We start from the raw sequence: 18,331 nt of genomic DNA on the forward strand, positions 1-18,331 counted from the left end.
ACCACACGTGATGACTTAGTACATAAATGACATTGCCTGACCCCAAGCTGCCTCGTGTACATGTCTATTAGTGCTACAGATTTTGAATTATGTGCACTGCAGAAGCTATTTATTTGAGGAAGGTGAGATACTTTGGTGTAGGCTTTACTGCATTGAGATTGTCATTTGAAAATTATGCAGCTTTTTTCTTTAAGAACAGACTATCAGCAACCAGTTGTGTAAGAGAAGATTCCATTTCTGAGGAAAGACTGACTATTGCGTAACATTTTTAGAAAGGTTTCTGGCAGAGTAAGTGGCAGGACCTTGACTCAACAGGATTTGTATTTTATTTCCAGTCCTAAGAGTTTTTCTGTGTTTTGTTGCAGTAAGCATGGACTGATATGAATCTTGTGGGCAATTGGTATACATCCTGCCTCTTTCAGGTTCTTTTAAAGGATCAGTGAAAATAATCTTCTCCTGCAGTGGATCTTTCATAGACACATTCTGTAATAGTTCAGTTTCATTAGGCTCAAAATCCACGGTACTCTGTGTTCAATCATTGCTTTGGCTTTGCTTCAAGTGCAGACTTTCCCCTTTATTATGTGAACTCTAGCCAATGAAGTGGAGAGCCACATAGCTCAACACACTATAACTATAAAGGCTCAAGAGGGCAGAATTTCTATTGCATGTAAAGTGGGAATCCTTTGGACCTCGCTTTCAGAACCTTTGAAGCATTTCTCAGCCTCTGTTCTTCCTTGGAGCAATTTCAACCTCTGCTTTGGAAAGATGGAAGGTGCAACTACCCTTTTTTCCTTTTTGATTTTTATTTTGAATTTAAACCCAGGAGAATCTCCCTGCTCTGGTCTGTCGTAATTCCTAAGAAATGCCTCATTGGGGCCTGCATTTTTATGGAAGGAAATCATTTTTCATGATCTGCCATTTGTTGTGTTTATGGCACAATAAATGGCAGATAATGAAAATTGCTCCCCTTTTTTGGCTTAGTCATGGAATACAGTGACTGGCGCCAAGAATAAGAAGTAGAGTTCGAACAGGGACTTCGACAGCACCTAAAAGAGATCTTCCTTTGAGGCTCAATCAAGGTTTGCAAAGTGGCTTCCCCAATCTTGTCACTTAAATGTAGACTTCTTGTAATCCATCTAGTACATTGGAATGTTGAGTCTGCTTGAAAACACTCACAAGAAGCTTACCAGGTGAGCAGTTTCCATGCTTTTCTCCTATCCTTCCAAATGACTAAATTGTCATCTTCTGGCCACTTATAAGAATCTCTCAGCAACCAGTGGCTCAGATTCTAATGGAAAACTTTTCTATTTTTTTCTATCCTTGAAGGGATGTAGAAAGTTTAAGACAAGACAAATTCTTACTTTCACAGTCACAGAAAGTACCCATACTTGTCCCTTCTATCTCATCATAGAGATGACAAACATTATGACATCCCTCTGTTTGAAGGACCGTTTGACCTTCTCAACACATTACAGAATATAATACAGGACATCTTTGAAGTGCTGCTCTAGGTTTTCATGTCTGTGCAGGTGCCAGTGTCTGCACTCCTTCCACCTCAGTCACTTATGTGACAGCCATTCAACCCTCTGAAGTTTTCACAGCCATGATTCCAGCAGTGAGCAACTACTCCTCCACAGCCTCTGCCATCTCTACCACCACAACTTACATGGCGGTAGGAGGAGTTTGCAAGTTGGTAGGGATGATGAAGAGGATAAAAATGATGACAGTGCTCAGACTGTAAGTAATCTACCTCCAAAGACAGTGAATCATATACTTATTAATTTCTGTGATGATGCCAGTCCATAACCAATTCCTAAAAACACACCTAGAAACTAGAGGGCTTCCAAAATGTTTTAGTCCTCTTGTCATTTCCCCAGAGTATGTATGTTTTATGTTTTACTTTAAATGAGAAAGGGTGTTATGGCTCGCTCATACAGTAGATATTTTAAAAGGAAGAACTTACTCAATTAAAAATTCTGGCTTCAACGTTTGTAAACATGAACAAATTTGGAACAAAGCATTAGACTTCTGATTCCACCTCACATCCTCAACTAGGTCAAGCCAAAATCCATAATTTATTCTGAGGCCAAACAGTGTACCAGGATCCTGTCCTCTCCTTGCGCTGTACCTTCTGACACGGAATACTGAAAATGGCAAACTATTGGGAAAAGAGTGAATGCCCTCGCTACCACATAAGTGACATTTGCAAAAAGTTCTACTATACTATTTCAGTATCACAGGCAGTTATGTCCTGATAGTAGTCCTTTTTCCATAAACTAACGGAAGGGGTCTAAATGTACTCCAAGATACTTTTGAGAGAAGCAGAGCAAGCTTTGTCATCTTTAATACCCGTCTTCATGGACACCACTTCTTCCACCTTCGGCCAGCTTTTCTTCATAGTTAGGGATGGTTTATGAGCATATTCTTTAACCGTGGCGTGAAGGTTAAGCTTCTGTGTGCCCTTTCTGTAAACAAAACCTTACTTGGTAAATATGTGATAAGGCTTTGCCTATTAAAGTGCACACTGAGACTACACGACATTTAGACTTTTTGCAGTGTATTCAAATGTACCATAAAGTTACCAGTTTCAACGTGGAATTTTTTTACACTACATCCACTATTTTTCCTATGGATCCTGCGTGTCCTACAACCAGTCTCAAAGAGCACAGCAGGGTGGCTAAATAAACAGGCTGTTCAAGGCATGTGTGGCTATAGATAGACATGCTGTGCATAATTCTGTCATCTAGTGTTGGGCTTGGATGTATGCAAGTTGTTTTTCTTTGAGGAAAGCCTTTTGAGTCTCTAGGTATGGTGACTGCTCCTCTTGCTGATACAACGCATGGTCATCAGCTCCATTGTTAGATTGTTTTCTTCCGCTGTCCGTTTCGAATGAGTGCTCCTCTGTTCCATCTCAACACTGTCCTTTTCAAGCATTTTGGCCTTAAGTCAGTATTGTTATAGATCACAGTCATTTCTATATCCACATTGGTTGTTCGTCGACCTTGTTGGGGTGACACAAATCAATTGCCGGCCCTGTGGGCCTTCAGGGCACATCTCCATTTTTTACATATTGTTTGCATATGTCCTTCTGGTGATGGAACAGATGCCCTTCTGTTTCTGTGCTCACTGCCGCGCAAAGTTTCCACACACCAACCATCATCAGATGTGTAACTTGGGCCTCTCTTCAAAACAGAAGACTTTGCATGACTGACAAGCTCGACAATTAGAGATGTCCTGTCGCAGCGCAGAAGACATGCTGGACCTCTTCGGTTCTGAAGAATTCCAACAGGAGGTGTTCCTCCAGCTGTCTGCAGCAGTTGAGGGCACCTTTTCGCATGCAGACAGCTCAGGATCTGAGCTGGATTTGCAGGACCTCCCATCAGGCCAACCTGTGAGCACTGTCCCCCTCCATCATGGCCACAGCCCCAAACAACTGTTTCATAGGGTCACCCATCGATTTCTGACTAACCAAAGGCTTTACATGGGCCACCACTGCCCTCGGACACACCCATCCCTGGCTCAGCGCTGAAAGATCAGCAAAAGAGTTGCGCTTCCCAGGCGACTCCCACGCCATTGGAATCGAGCCGCACCTGAGAGTTAACAGCATTGGCGCAGAAACACAGCTCCACTTCTGCACTGAAAGCATGTTTCTGATGGATACAACTACCTGTGGATTCCTCACCTAAAGAATTTTCCCCATGCGGCAGCCCTCGATGGAAATTTTCTTCTAGTTCTGCACATCGACGATGACGTCACAATTGCCTGACTCCACGCGACGCCGTATGACGTCATCCAGGCAATAAGAAGCCCTCGTCGACGTGCAGACGTCTGTTCCCTTTTTTCCATGTCTTCAAGTAACGGTTTTTCTTCGAGTATACCAGGGAGCTACAGTTTCACTGCGGTGTAACTATGTCACAACCGAGGAAGTCAGGTTTAAAAACCTGTAAACAGTGTGGAGGTCGAATGTCGGTCATGGACCCGCATGAGAATTGCTTATGGTGCCTTAGTTCCGACCATGAGGTTGAGTCATGCGGTTCATGTCAACTCATGAACCCTAAGGCCCTGAAAGAACGAGAGGCTAAATTGTTTCTTGCTCGTTCTAAGAAGAGGAAGGAAAAGCATAATCGTAGAGTCTTCTTCAAGATCCTCAAAGACTCATCGGCGCAATCGGGACTCTCGAAGTCGGCATGGCTCAGTGCGCCGATCCGGCAGAGAATGCTCCCGTTCGAGATCGTTATCAGCTCAGCGCCGACCGACGTGGGAGATCAGCCCGACTGTCTCGCCTCCACCTCTGACGACTCCAGCTTCTCCGACATCTCCACTGTCGGTGTATGAAGTGGAGCCACATCAGGAGACAAGGGCTTCTCCTGAGCAGGAGATGCCTGGGCCTTCATCAGCTTCACCTCCGGCGCTGGTTCCTCAGGGTTATCCGGCTTTCCCAGCGCCGGGCACGGATCCAGTGGCATTTCTGAATGCTATGTTTAATATTTTTGCCAGCATGGCACCTGGTGGTGGGCATGCGGGTCCGTCAGGTCCTTTGGCCTTTGACTTGGGTGCTCCGGCTCCTTACAAGCCGACACCCTTTATGCCCTTTCTTCCTTTTGGAGGTACCGCTTCGGCGCCCAGAAGACCGGTGACGCCGACGACGTGTACTGTTCCGGCGCCGATGGATTCACCACGGATCCAGTCGACTTTGAAATTGCCTGTGCCTGTCGCGCCGGGGGATCCTGCGTCAGATGGCTCCGAGGGTCGGTGCCGTCAAAGATCTTCGGCGTCGGCCGACGCCTTATCGACTCCGGGGCTCGGGTCCAGGCTCCGATCCAGGAGGTTAGCTCTAAGGCTACTGGAAGAAGAGGAATATGAGAGGCAGCATTTGGAGGAAGGTGAAATTGTGGAGCCTTCAGGGGACCTGCAAGGCTTGGATACGGCAAGCGGCCTAGACACTTCCCCGGAATGGGACCTGGCTTCTCCGGGGGAGTATACGGAAGAGGCTGCTTCTTTTCACGCTGTAGTGAGGAAGGCAGCAGACTTTTTGGACCTTCCACTTCCTGCTGCGGAGGTGAAGACAAAAACCTCCTGACTGAAAGTACTGCATCCAGCGTCAGCTGTGGCGGAGCCTCTTCAGCCTTTCAATGAGGCTCTTTTGGACACTATTAAAGACATTTGGAAAAAAGCAGTGACTTCGGCAGCCGTGAACAGGGCGGTGGCGAGACGCTATTGTGTAGCACCAGGTGATCCGGACTTTCTGACCAAGCACCCAACTCCGGAGAGTTTGGTTGTCCAAGCGTCGTGCTCCTCCCGTTCTGCTCCTGGTTTGTTTCCCGGGGCCCCTGTGGACAGGAAGCCCTTATGGACGAGGCTAAGGGCCACCCTGGTTTATCACAGGAGGAGTTGAACCTTTTGTCGGACGCTCAGGCGGCGACACAGGTAATTCAATCTGGGCTGGACACCTCGGACTCGGTGGCCAGGGCTATGGGCACATCCATAGCGACGAGACGGTAGGCCTGGCTGCGATCGTCAGGGTTCTCCCCTGATGTTCAGACTACTCTCCTGGACCTGCCATTTGATGGAGACAAACTTTTTGGATCAAAAGCCGACTCTGCTCTAGAACGATTTAAAGAGAGTAGAGCCACGGCGAGGTCCTTGGTTCTACAGGCAGCCTCATCCTCTGCTTTGAAGTCTTATAGGAGGTTTAGAGGTTTTGGTCGTGGTGCTTCCTTTCGTGGCAGGCTCCATGCTGCAGGACAGCAATCTGCAGGAACTCTTCCTTACAGATCCTTCAGGGACAGGGGTAGAGTACGCACTAGAGGTGCCACCCAGCAGAACTCTGCCTCTTCCTCCGGAGGGGTGCAGCAGGGAAAGCAGCCTTAGTCCTCCACCACTCCCTGCTCACACATCTCCGGTATGGGGGGAGACTTACTCACTTTCTTCACATGTGGGAGTCCATAACGTAAGACTCCTGGGTCACCGGCATTGTGGAGAAAGGGTATGCTCTTTCCTTTCGGGAATTTCCTCCTCCCTTCCCTCCCCGCCCATCTTTCTGTTCGGACAACCATCTTCTGTTACTGCAACAGGAGGTGATGTCCCTTTTGTCAAAGGGTGCAGTGGAGTTGGTTCCAGAGCAGGAGAGGGGTCAGGGCTGCTATTCAAGATATTTCCTGATCCCCAAAAAGGATGGTCGGTTGAGGCCAATCCTGGACCTGAGGATTTTGAATTGGTTCCTCAAGCAGGAAAAGTTCAAAATGCTGACCCTGTCACAGGTTCTTTTGGCATTGAACGAAGGAGATTGGATGGTGTCTGTCGACTTGCAGGATGCGTACTTCCATATTCCGATCCTCAAGTCGCACAGGAAGTATCTCCGGTTTGTGGTGGGGTCGCAGCACTATCAGTTTGCGGTCCTTCCGTTTGGTCTTACTTCGGCACCTCGAGTCTTCACGAAGGTGATGGCGGTGGTGGCAGCGGAGCTCAGAAGAAAGGGAATAGCAGTATTTCCTTATCTGGACGATTGGTTGATCAAAGCCAAGTCTCCGGAGCTCTTGCGGCATCACCTGCAGTCGACAACTCAGTTGTTGTTCGACCTGGGTTTCTCAGTGAATGTGCCCAAATCTCACCTGGAGCCCTCTCATCGCCTCCTGTTCATAGGGTCAGTACTGGACAGAACATTGAATCGGGCCTTTCCTCCACTGCAGCGGGTTCAGGGCATTCAGGCGTTGATTCCAATGTTTCAAAATGGAGCAGTCGTTCCAGTCCTCAAGGTCCTTCGTCTGCTCTGTTTGTTCGCTTCTTGCAGTCTGCTGGTCACCCATGCACGCTGGCACATGAGGGCTCTTCAGTGGTGCATCCACAGGCAGTGGTTTCAACACAAAGGAGATCTCGAGGACTCGATAAGGATCTCCAGAGACGCTGCAGTGGATCTTCGATGGTGGGCTGCGGTCGGCAACCTGTGGCAAGGAAGGCCGTTCTCGCTACCTCCGCCAGTGGCCACAGTTGTAACGGATGCTTCCACTTTAGGGTGGGGAGTTCATCTGGTGGACCTGGAGATCAAAGGTTGTTGGTCTCCAGTGGGACAGAAGTTTCACATCAATCTGTTGGAATTGCGGGCGATACGCCTGGCTTCCTCCCTTCCCTTTGCGGTCAGTCGGTTCAGGTCCTGACGGACAACAGTACCTCGATGTGGTATATAAACAAGCAGGGAGGAGTGGGGTTGTATCTTCTCTGCAGAGAAGCTCTTCGACTCTGGTCCTGGCTTCATGACCACAGGATTTGCTTGGTAGCAAATCATTTGGCCGGAGTTCAGAACGTGCATGCGGACAGTCTCAGTTGTCTCATCTCGACCGATCACGAGTGGCGTCTTCATCTGGATCTGGTTCTTTACATCTTCCAGGTGAAGGGGTATCCACGGATAGATCTGTTTGCCAGGAGAACGCGCACTGCCCGTCGTTTTGCAGCCTCCAGTATCCATTGCAAAGAGCTTTGGGGGACGCGTTTCAGATGTCCTGTAAGGGTCAGTTGCTTTACGCGTTCCCCCCCCCCCCATACCCTTGATTCCTCGGGTTTTGAGGAAGATCTGCCAAGATCGGGCTCAAGTCATCTTAATAGCTCTGGATTGGCCAAGACGGGTATGGTACTCTGATCTTCTCCAACTCTCTCTGTGCCCTCCGCTCCGTCTCCCGTGCAGGGCAGACCTCCTCTCGCAGTCGCAGGGGCAGGTTCTACACCCCCACCTCCAGAGCCTGCACCTTCATGCCTGGAGATTGAACGGGGCAATCTGAGTTCCTTTTCTCTCCCGCCAGAGGTGGTGGAAGTTGTTTGATCGGGCAGGCGACACTCCACCAAATCGATCTATGCAAGCAGGTGGGCCAGATTTGTCAGTTGGTGTGGAGAGAACCAAATTGATCCCTTGAAGGCCCATTTGTCTGATGTATTGTTATTTGCTTTATCCTTGGCACAGAAGGGTTGTGCGGTTGCCACAGTTAAGGGCTATTTATCTGCGCTGTCTTCTTTTCTGTGCCTTCCATACCAACCCTCCTTGTTTAAGTCACCTCTGGTATTGAGGTTCATTAAGGGTCTCACTAATAAGGTTCCGCCCACTCTGTTTGTTATGCCACAGTGGGATCTTAATTTAGTATTGACCTTTCTTATGGGATCGCCATTTGAGCCAATGCACTCTTGTTCCTTAAGATTCTTAGTTTTGAAGACTGTTTTTTTAGTGGCCATAACATCGGCTAGAAGAGTGAGTGAGCTCCAGGCTCTTAGTGTAAAGTCCCCATATCTTTCCTTTTTTAGGGACAAAGAGGTGTTACGGACCAAGGGGGCTTTCCTCCCGAAGGTTGTTACACCCTTTCATTTGGGGCAGTCTATTACTCTCTCTTCCTTTTACCCTCCACCTCATCCATCCAAGGAGGAAGAGAGGCTTCACCGGTTGGATCCACGAAGAGCGTTGAGCTTCTTTGTCAACAGGACGAGGGAGTTCAGACAAGACTATCAGCTTTTCGTTGGATACGTGGGGAAGAGGAGAGGCAGAGCTGTCCACAAGAGAACACTGTCCAGGTGGGTCATTCTCTGTATCAAACTTTGTTATTCCTTAGCAAAGAAAGAACCCCCTGTAGGGCTCCTAGCCCATTCCACCAGGGCTAAGGCTGCTTCGTCGGCCTTGGCTAGGGGTGTTCCTCTGGTTGACATCTGCAAAGCGGCAACTTGGGCATCCCTCCATACTTTTGTCAAACATTATTGTTTGGACTCTGAGGTCAGGAGGGATGGCCATTTTGCCCGCTCAGTGCTGCAGGATTTCTTGGTTTGACCATTCAGGCACATACCTCCAGAGGGGGTACTGCTCTGGGACTCTATTCTTTAGGTGAGGAATCCACAGGTAGTTGTATCCATCAGAAGAGCAAGTTACTTACCTTGTTCTTTCGGATCCAAGACCCTCAGCATTAAAACCATTGGTACCGAAGTTTGCGTCAGAGCTTAAATCCTATTTCTTCTCCAAGCACATGCTTGAATGCGAACATGTGGAAACTGTGCTCCAAAGGCTGCAGAAAAAATAGGCTCTAGGCAGAAACACCTGGTCCTACACCCAGACACGCGTCGTATTCTAGCAAGATCTCCTTATACCAGAGCACAACCGCCAAGAGGCAATTGACATTTGAAGACGCTTTGGAGACACCAATCTCACCAAAGCATAGCAAGAAGGCGGGCAAGGCTACAAGCTCAGCACCCCTCAGCCCACTACCTGTTGCACCACATGCTTACTCCACTCCACCTTCTCCTGCACCAGATACATTTTCTCCAGAGGGTTCCATCTACTCTTTGGGGGAGACGGGAATGACAGATTGATTCTCCAGTCTACCACACGATGACCTGTGAGACACATATGACTCAGACCCAGATTTCTATCCGGCGAAATTGTCTCATTCAGATGAGACCCCTACGTATCATGATCTCATAGTTAGGGCTGCCTCTTATCACAAGATTCAGCTCCACACTGAACCACTGGAGGACAATTTTTTTTGTTTGAAACTCTTTCTTCGAGCCAGCGCTTGGCGCAGTCCCTGCTAATGCTCAAAGTAGTGTACAGACACACACCTGATATTTTCAAAGACCCAGACAAGGCCCGTGTCATCACACCAAGGGTGGTTAAAAAAATACAAACCATATCCTACCAACTCTACATACATAAAATGACTTCCACCTGACTATGTAGTTGCCACCGCAAGTAAAAGGGCAAATTCACAAATGTCTGATGCGACATCCCCACCAGGAAAAAAGTTTAAAAAAAATAGATAAATAGATGCTGTGGGTCAGAGGGTGGCTGCCCAGTCTGCCAGCCACTGGAGGATTGCCAACTCCTTTGACCTCCTTTCCCGCTATGACAGAGCCCACTGGGATGTGATGGAGGGGCTCTTCCAACATCTCCCAGAAGAATGCAAAAAGAGGGCATATGAGATTTTCTTTGTAGGCAAACGAATTGCAAATACTTCCATTTGCTGCACCCTCAACACAGCTGGCACTGTAGCTAGAGGCATTAACTCTAGCATCCTCCTTAGATGGCATGCCTGGCTTAGAGTCTCCAGCTTAGAGGTTTCAAATCTGAAGTGCAGCAAAACATACTAGCACTACCCTTTGATTGAGAATACACATTTGGTCCTCATGTAGACAGCTCTATTGTGGAGGAACAAAACCCACCTCTACAGCTACCTCCACCTCCTATCAGCGTCCCCAGCCACAAACCACCTCACCTAGGGGATACCACAAGGGCTCCTACAGAGGCAATAATTCTAGAGGTAGAGGTAAGGGCAGTTTCACTAAACCATCTGCCACTGCCACAAAACCTCAACCACGCAACACCTGTTGGGGTTCGAATACAAGGGTTTTTTCAAGCCTGGCAGAACATCTTCTCCGACCAGTGTGTTCTGGATATTATCCAACATGGTTATTTTCTGGAGCTCACTTCTACACCTCCAAACATTCCACCCTGCAAACAAAACTTTTACCACTATTTATTTAAGTTCATTTGGTCTAAGAGTTTAGTCCATTTAAAAATAAAAAAATAAAAATAACAGACTTACATAATGGTTTAAAATCATTTGAAATCACAATAACTCATCATAATTCATAATAACAATCATACAAAATGCTAATAAGGCCTAATAACCAATTGACATATAAAATGTTGCAGTAAAATCCTCAAAACTGAGGCTGTGGTCAGACTTAAAATACAATAATTAAGACATAGATAAGATAAAAAGCTATAAAAGAAGAACTTGTGGCAGTCTTGCAAATATATACCACTATTGGCTTCCATTTGACTATACTTCAGATTTTTTGCCAATTTGGGAGCAAATAAAAAAAAAAAAAAAAGTAATTAGTCAGATGGTGTGGCAGGTTTCACATAAAAGAACATCTCTATAAACTTGTGCGATCTCTATTACTCATATAAAGGGCCGCGAGTTCCTACTAAAATACATGAAAATGCCACATAAAAGTTCAGAGGATTCACAGTAATGACAGGGTGCATAGCACGTCTGAAAGATAAAAGGAAGAACAAAGAAATATGTGTCTTATTGGAATCTCCCTCTGTAAACAAAAGCTTAACCAACTTGAGGGCCCTTAGCAGAAATGTGCCTACGCCGGATACACCAAGCCTCCGATAGAAATTTAGTGACTGAGGAAGCTACCAGTGTAGATCTATCGTATTTACATATTCTGGTGGCATTAGCTCTGTCCTGCAATAATACGTTTTTGCAGAGGGGGATGATCCACTTTCCTCTGGGGCTCTTGTATAAAGGACAGAAAAACAGGATATGCTCAATTGTTTCTTTACAATGATGGCAGGATATGCATCTGTCAGTTAAAAGGTTGCTTGATGACCAATGAGCCGTATAATCGTTAATAGGCAGGGAACCATATCTGAGCTGGAGATATAGGGCACGAGCAAATGGAGGCATAGGAAGATTCATGAAAATCTCAGGGCAGGGTTCATGTTTGAATTGGAGGAATTCTGTTGTTAACCTGCCCATCCCATTTTGACGCAGTGTATCTTCATTGACTTTCTCCCAATATCTTCTTTTGACAAGTTGCCTTGCGTTGTTGGAAATCAACTCCGGGTGTTCCCAATATTGGGGAAATCCTATTTTAACCCAGGCAGATTTCATCTCCTGCAACCAAAGGATTTTAGTCGGGCCCTGGGGAGAAGCTATAAGTTCTCTTATCGCCACCCTGAATGGTTCAAGTTCGGCAGTTTTCCGTAGGCGGATCCAATAAGAAAGTGGTCTCAAGGCCGCTATGGTTTTGATGCTATTTAATCATAAGTCGAGCCTGAGAGGGATCATTGGAGTGCCCATCCCTAACCGGGAGACCTGGCTAAGGAAATTGTTTTCGTTTGTTTGTAAAATGTCCAATCTTCTGTGCAGTCCCCAAAGTTCTGCTCCGTATAGGGCCGCCGCACGGATTTGGGCATTGTAGATCTCCGCGATTGTGATCAGGGGGAGACTCAGAGTCTTTCTAGACCTGCGTACTAGGGCCCCACCTCTTTGACTTATAATAAGTGCCCCTTTATTGATAGCTGCCTCCCATTTTCCTGTGGTCGATAATCTAATGCCCAAATAATCAAACTCTTCCACTTTCTCCAGTGAGATTGAATTCATTTCAATTCTGGCACGTGGTCGTTTCCTTAAAGTACTGTATATCATAAATTTCGTTTTCTTGGCATTAACGTCAAGTACATAATCCTTGCAAAAGGCACAGAATTGGTTGACCAGGTTTTGAATTCCCATGGGTGATTTGGCTAACAGGATTGTGTCATCCGCATACAACAAACATGGGATTTTCTTTCCAGCCAATTTGGGCGAGTCGTTTGTGCAGTTCTCTAGATAACAGATACAGTTATTTATGTAAAGCAAGAAAAGAGTGAGAGCCAGGACGCACCCCTGCCTGACTCCTCTGTTAATAGCTACGGGATCTGTCAGCTCACCCTCCTTATCGCATCTAATTTGAGCGTAGGTGTTATCATGAAGTCGGGTGATAAGATTCAGAAGGCCTGATGGAACCCCCATAATGGAGAGTGTTGACCATAGGTTATTCCTGGGGATCAAATCAACTGCAGCTCTAAGGTCTTTTAAGACAACATTCAAATTCCCCCCCCCCCCCCCCCCCCCCCCCCCCCCCCCCAGGTCCACATTCTTCCATTTGATTGCCAAGAATCTCAAAGCTTGGTCTACAGTGCTCACAGCAGGTCTGAACCCTGCTTGTTGATTAGATAAAGCATCAGATTCCGAGATTCATTCATCGAGGTGGCACAAAAGATGTTTTGCATACATTTTTGGGAAATTGTCCAGGAGACTGATCGGTCGGTAGTTAGCAGGATTATTGGGACTACCTTTTTTAAAGATGGGAACTATCTCAGCCCCTTTCCATGAAGAAGGGGCAGGGGCTCCCACTGCGATTGCATTGCAGATTAGGTTGAGATAAGGAGCCCATATATCAGGTCTTGTCTTATATAAATCACCCGGGATCTTGTCAGGGCCAGGAGCCTTTCCCCAATTCAAAGAATCTATTGCGGCACTTGTTTCAGATACGGTGAATATAATTTGGGTGACTTCTTGAATTATTGGAACATCAGGGGTCCTAAGGGATACCTCCTGTGGACCTGCATATAATTGGCCAAAGTGCTCAACCCAAGCTACAGGAAGGATTGATGTACCAGGTACAGAGGCAGAGTCTCTACAGTCATCTGCTATTAATTTCCAAAACCTGGAAGTATCATTTGATTTGGCGGTCTCCAGGATAGCAGCTCATCTAGCCTCTTCCCAACTTCTACGTGCCTTGGTGCATTCATTCTTATAATCTTTTCTGGCTATTCTTATAGATTCAACTTGGCCTGCTTTTAAAGCTTTCAATAGAGTGAGCTGCGCTTCCCTGCATAAATTGTTGAACCACTGAGCCCGGCACTTTTTCTTAGAGTTCCTAGTAATCTCTTTTGTGAAGAGATGCTTTAAAGAGTCAAACAGTTTTACTATGAGCTACTAAAAGCCTATAACCCTCGCCGTTCTCCTTATGTTGAAGCATACGCTCCATTTGATTGGCTAACAAGTTGTATATTGAAGAAAGATGTTCAGGGGACGTGATGACAGACTCCCATTTTATATTACGTCTATTGTTTGATAGGGCGAGCTGTTGGGCATAGGCCTTGGAATGAGGTGCTTCAAGCGAAGGGAAAAGGCCTCTGGTCAATAGAATCAACAGATCATGATCACTCTCTTCATGCTCTTGTACCCTCATGTCAGACATATGGCCCCACAATCGGATATCAAGAAGTATGTAATCAATCTGGCTCCTCTGCCCTCCACGTTTAAAGGTGGGGTGCAAATGTATGTCAGAACAGGAGCGACCATTGCAGGCTCGAAGGTCGTGCGTTAATGTAATATCAGCCACTAAGCGCGCTGTTGTATTCAATCTCGGTCTTTTGTTAGAAACTAGCTGAGGAATCCCCCCAGAAGGCATCCTCTTCTTGAAATATCTCTTGGACCAGGGGGTTGGGCTCAAATGTGACATTAAAGTTCCCTCCAGTCAAGATAAAATGGGATAAATTATTTTTAAGAAAGCTGTCCAATAAGGACAGAGCATCATAATCTACATGGCTGCCCTCGCTCCTATTATAGACGTTAATTATTAGTAAAGATCTCTCCTCTGAAATCGTCACTAATAAGGCCTGTAAATCGGGGCAACCCATGTCTATTGCTTCAGCTTTGCACCTGAGAGAACTGCTTAACCATATAAGTAGCCCTCCCGATGGTCTCCCAGAGGGCGACTTCCGTGCTGCAACCCAATAGCTCCTAAAACCTAATCTATGTTTGGGACCCATTTCCCATGTTTCTTGGAATAAACAGATTAGGTGTTCGTCAATTAATTGACCCCATTCCGGCCTTTGCAGTTTACTATCCAGCCCTGCTATGTTCCAACTAAGAACCTTGTCGAAATCATTTGGTTTGGTATAACTAACTTCTTTTGGGGCATATTTCCTACAAGGGGCAATACAGCTGGAAACCGTGCTGTTCCCCACTAGCATACAGTGGCCTATATCTATATTACCCTGTGTGATGTTCGCTTCACAAGATACTGTGCTGGACATATTCATATCTAATGGGATGTCCAGACAGTAAAGCCTCGGGTCGGCGAAAGCGGTTGTCAAGAGTGAAACCCCCTCCTCATTGGCTAAATATGTAGTATTCTCAGGAATTCCACGGTTATCAGGGTCCGTCAGAATCAATGGGATTGCTAGAGTAGAAACACTGAGGGCAGGGTGGTTGGTGTGCTCAGACTCGAGGGTGCTCAGATCCACTCCCCAAGGGCCGTCGCATAGTCAATCTATCTCAGAAAGCGACGCCGAAGGATGTCTAAGACCTGAATCGGGTCTAGGCCGTATCTGGATGTCAGAGGATACTCTGTGGAACAATGGTGGTTGCCTATTCACGGATGGCAGTAAAGGTGGATAGAACGCTTGTAATCTGCACAGGGAGACTTTACCTACTGAGGGATATGGTCTGTTTGCATTTGACGCGAGCTGCCGTACAAGATCGGGGGAATTAAAAATTAATAACAATACAATCCCCTATACCAATCTTTAGAAAAGAACCCACCCATCCTACCCTTCTCACCATCAGTATTGAGGATGTCATGGAAAAAGCAAACCCCGCATTAACATACAACCAATGTATGACCTTGTTTTTAAGCTCGGTAAAAGATTCTGGCGACATGGTTTTCAGTTCAGGAACATTGGTAATAACCAGAACATATGGGCATGACTCCGGTGGAAGTTGCAATGCTCTTAATCCAGTTAAACCAGTGGCCTGGGTCCTCTTCAGGGAGCCTAATGGGAAGTATTCACAGGTGGAGTGGGGGTCACCGGTATTAGTTACTAAATTGGGCAAGTGGGCAATCCTTTCTGGAAGAGGGACTGAAGCCTTGGGAGGCATATTCGTTAGAATATTTGCTGCTGTAGCAGTACTGGTCAAATCTTGGTTTATAGGGGGAGGATGACTCTTGCTCATTTGAGCGGGTAGTCTGCTAACATTAGCCTGCTCTTGGGTAAGATGAGAATGGTACAAATGGGATTGGGTATCTATAGTTGGGGGAGGTACTGGCTGCTGAGTCTTGATAAACTCTTCTAGTTTCTCCTCTATTGTTTGAAGACGGGTTACAATAGGAAGAAGCAACTTGGAAATCTCGTCTCTTATAAGAACCCTAATATGCTCATTTGCCTGTCGGTCATTGGTAATAAGCGAGGGAGATAGAACCACATCCTTATTAGGGAGCTGGGCCAGATTGGGGGGGGCGGGCTCATAATCCTAGTACGTTTATTTATGATGGCAGGCTCCCTAGGCTTCCTTTTTCCTTTGGGATTGGGAACTACGGTAATTAGGGGGCCTCCCTTGGAAGGGCTCCAAATTGGCGGGATTGGCAGGGCAAGTGTGTTGGATTCATTTAACATTTCACCCTGGAACTCCTGAAGGTTTCTAGCAGGAGAAGAAGAAGGGGTGGTCAGTATAGGCTGAGATCCTGTTCGCAGGGGGCTATGTACGACAAAGTCATCATGGACTGCGCTAGTGGCTGGAGAGGGTGGAACGGCTAAGCGGCGCTGCACCAGCTCTATTTCTTTTTCCAGTGCCCCGACGGCCTTTTGTAAAAAAAAACGTCTAGGGTTTTGTTGGATCCATGCTTTTCTTCAACCCCCCCCCCCACGCCATCTACCCATCTTTCTTACTACGTTCCTTGGGCCTCAGGTAGGCCCTAGGATGGTGGCGTGCTAAAAGCCACTCCTGCTGCTGCTATAAATCCTGCGCCGTGAGGAGGAAAACGTATACACTCCACGGCCCCTGCTGCAGACGGCAAGCAAACAAAGGCACACCCAGGAGCAAAAGTAAAGGGATTTGGCCCAGCCCGGCCTCTTTCGGTCACTGACGGGCACAGGACGGGCCCGCCCTTGAAGCGGCTGTTCCCACCCCCAAAACACCGAGGACCAATGGGCGAGGGGGCTTGTCTCCTGCCCCTGCCCCTACCTCGCCGAGTTCCAAGTTCCTCAACGCACGACCCGCAGCAGCGGGCACGCAATTGATCTTGAAGGGGCTGTTCCTACCCCCAAAACACCGAGGACCAATGGGCTTGACTCCTGCCCCTACCTCGCCGAGTTCCTCAACGCGCGACCCGTGGCAGCGGGCGCGCAATTGATCTTGAAGGGGCTGTTCCCGCCCCCAAAACACAGAGGACCAATGGGTGAGGGGGCTTGTCTCCTGCCCCTACCTCGCCAAGTTCCAAGTTCCTCAACGCACTTTTACCACTACATTACTCAAGGAAGTAGTTCAGGCACATCTCACAAAAGGGGTCATAGAACCAGTGCCGTTACACCAGCAAGGCACATGAGACTATTCACTCTACTTCCTAATCCCCAAAAAGGAAGGGACACTGAAACCAGTCTTAGATGTCAGACCCCTAAATCAGTACGTCCTCTTAGAGCACTTTTACATGGTCACTCTTCAAGACATAACCCTGTTGTTGCAACAGACAACTTTATTACTGCACTCAACCTCAAGGATGCCCATGTTCGATGGCATGTGTAGCTGTAGATACACATGCTCTGCATACGTCTGCCATCTAGTGTTGGGCTCGGAGTGTTACAAGTTGTTTTTCTTTAAAGAAGGTTTTCGAGTCACGATATCCAGTGACGACTCCTTTCTGTAATACTGCGCATTGGCATAGAGTCCTTTGTTAGATTGTTTTCTTTCCGCTGTTGATGTGGACGTGTTTCTTCTCACTCCAGTGGATCTCGGTTCAGGGCTTCTGAACGTATTCTACCTTTCTATAATGCCGCGGGTATTGTTTTGATCGCGTTTTCTATCTGTAATCGATGTGATTAAACCATCCGGGTTGAATTTTTCACCCTTACAACGGGCCTCGCCCTTTTAGGGCCTACTTCAATGTTGGGCTCTTGGAAAAAACTCTGTTTCGATTATGTCCTCGGTGTCATGCCAAATTCCCATACACCAACCATCATTTGTTGTATAATCTCTGTCTATCTCCCGACCATGGAGAGGGGACATGTGACACCTGCAAATCATTTAGATCTAAGAAGATTCTTCGGGACCGAAGAGCTTGTTGACTGGAAAATAGCATTCAAGTCCACAAAAGATTCACCAGACATTTTTGGTGAAGAGCACGCGCAGGAGGAGGAAGAACAGAGTATGGCGCTTTCCATCAGAGACTCGGATTCCGAACATGACTCCGATGCGGGCAGCCACTCTACATACCTCCGAGGCAGTACGTGAGTACACCTGCCCCATTAAACCTCCCAAAGACATCAAAAAAGTCTCCAGCACTGGTTTTCGATCTTCCACTGCCTTCAGGCCATGGTCGGATTCGAAAAACAAATACCGATGACCAACCTTCGGGTTTGGCACTGAGAATAAAGACCAAAGTGCATTCAGCTCTGACAAAACAGTTGTCTCTGTACCGATCCGAAAAGTAGAGCGATCAATTTGAAGAAAAAAATACATTTATCCATTTGGGAGCCAATACTTTTGGTTCGAGCAAAACACTCTGTGACTATACCTTCGGAGCCGAAAGCTATAAGTATGAAATCTACTACTTCCACACAAGAAACCTCAGACATACAACCAATTTTAGAGGTCATGGATGCTAGACAGCGCAAATTACAAATTCAGAAGGGCACCAGAAGAATAATTGCTTCTCCTCCGGTGACTATTAAAAGAAAGCTAACCTTTCAGGAGACCATAGGTGCTGAACCTCCACCAAAAAAGGTCTCAGAGGACAAAGAGAG

General features: G+C 46.9%; 1 protein-coding gene across 4 annotated transcripts in view; it reads left to right on the top strand.

Moving 5' to 3' along the window:
- LOC138292875 (cAMP-dependent protein kinase catalytic subunit alpha) overlaps positions 1 to 18,331 on the top strand; it is a 731,647-nt gene that overhangs the window by 472,080 nt on the left and 241,236 nt on the right. The window lies entirely within an intron of this gene.

The sequence above is a fragment of the Pleurodeles waltl genome, chromosome 4_2, assembly GCF_031143425.1.
Source record: "Pleurodeles waltl isolate 20211129_DDA chromosome 4_2, aPleWal1.hap1.20221129, whole genome shotgun sequence".
Classification (NCBI taxonomy): Eukaryota; Metazoa; Chordata; class Amphibia; order Caudata; family Salamandridae; genus Pleurodeles; species Pleurodeles waltl.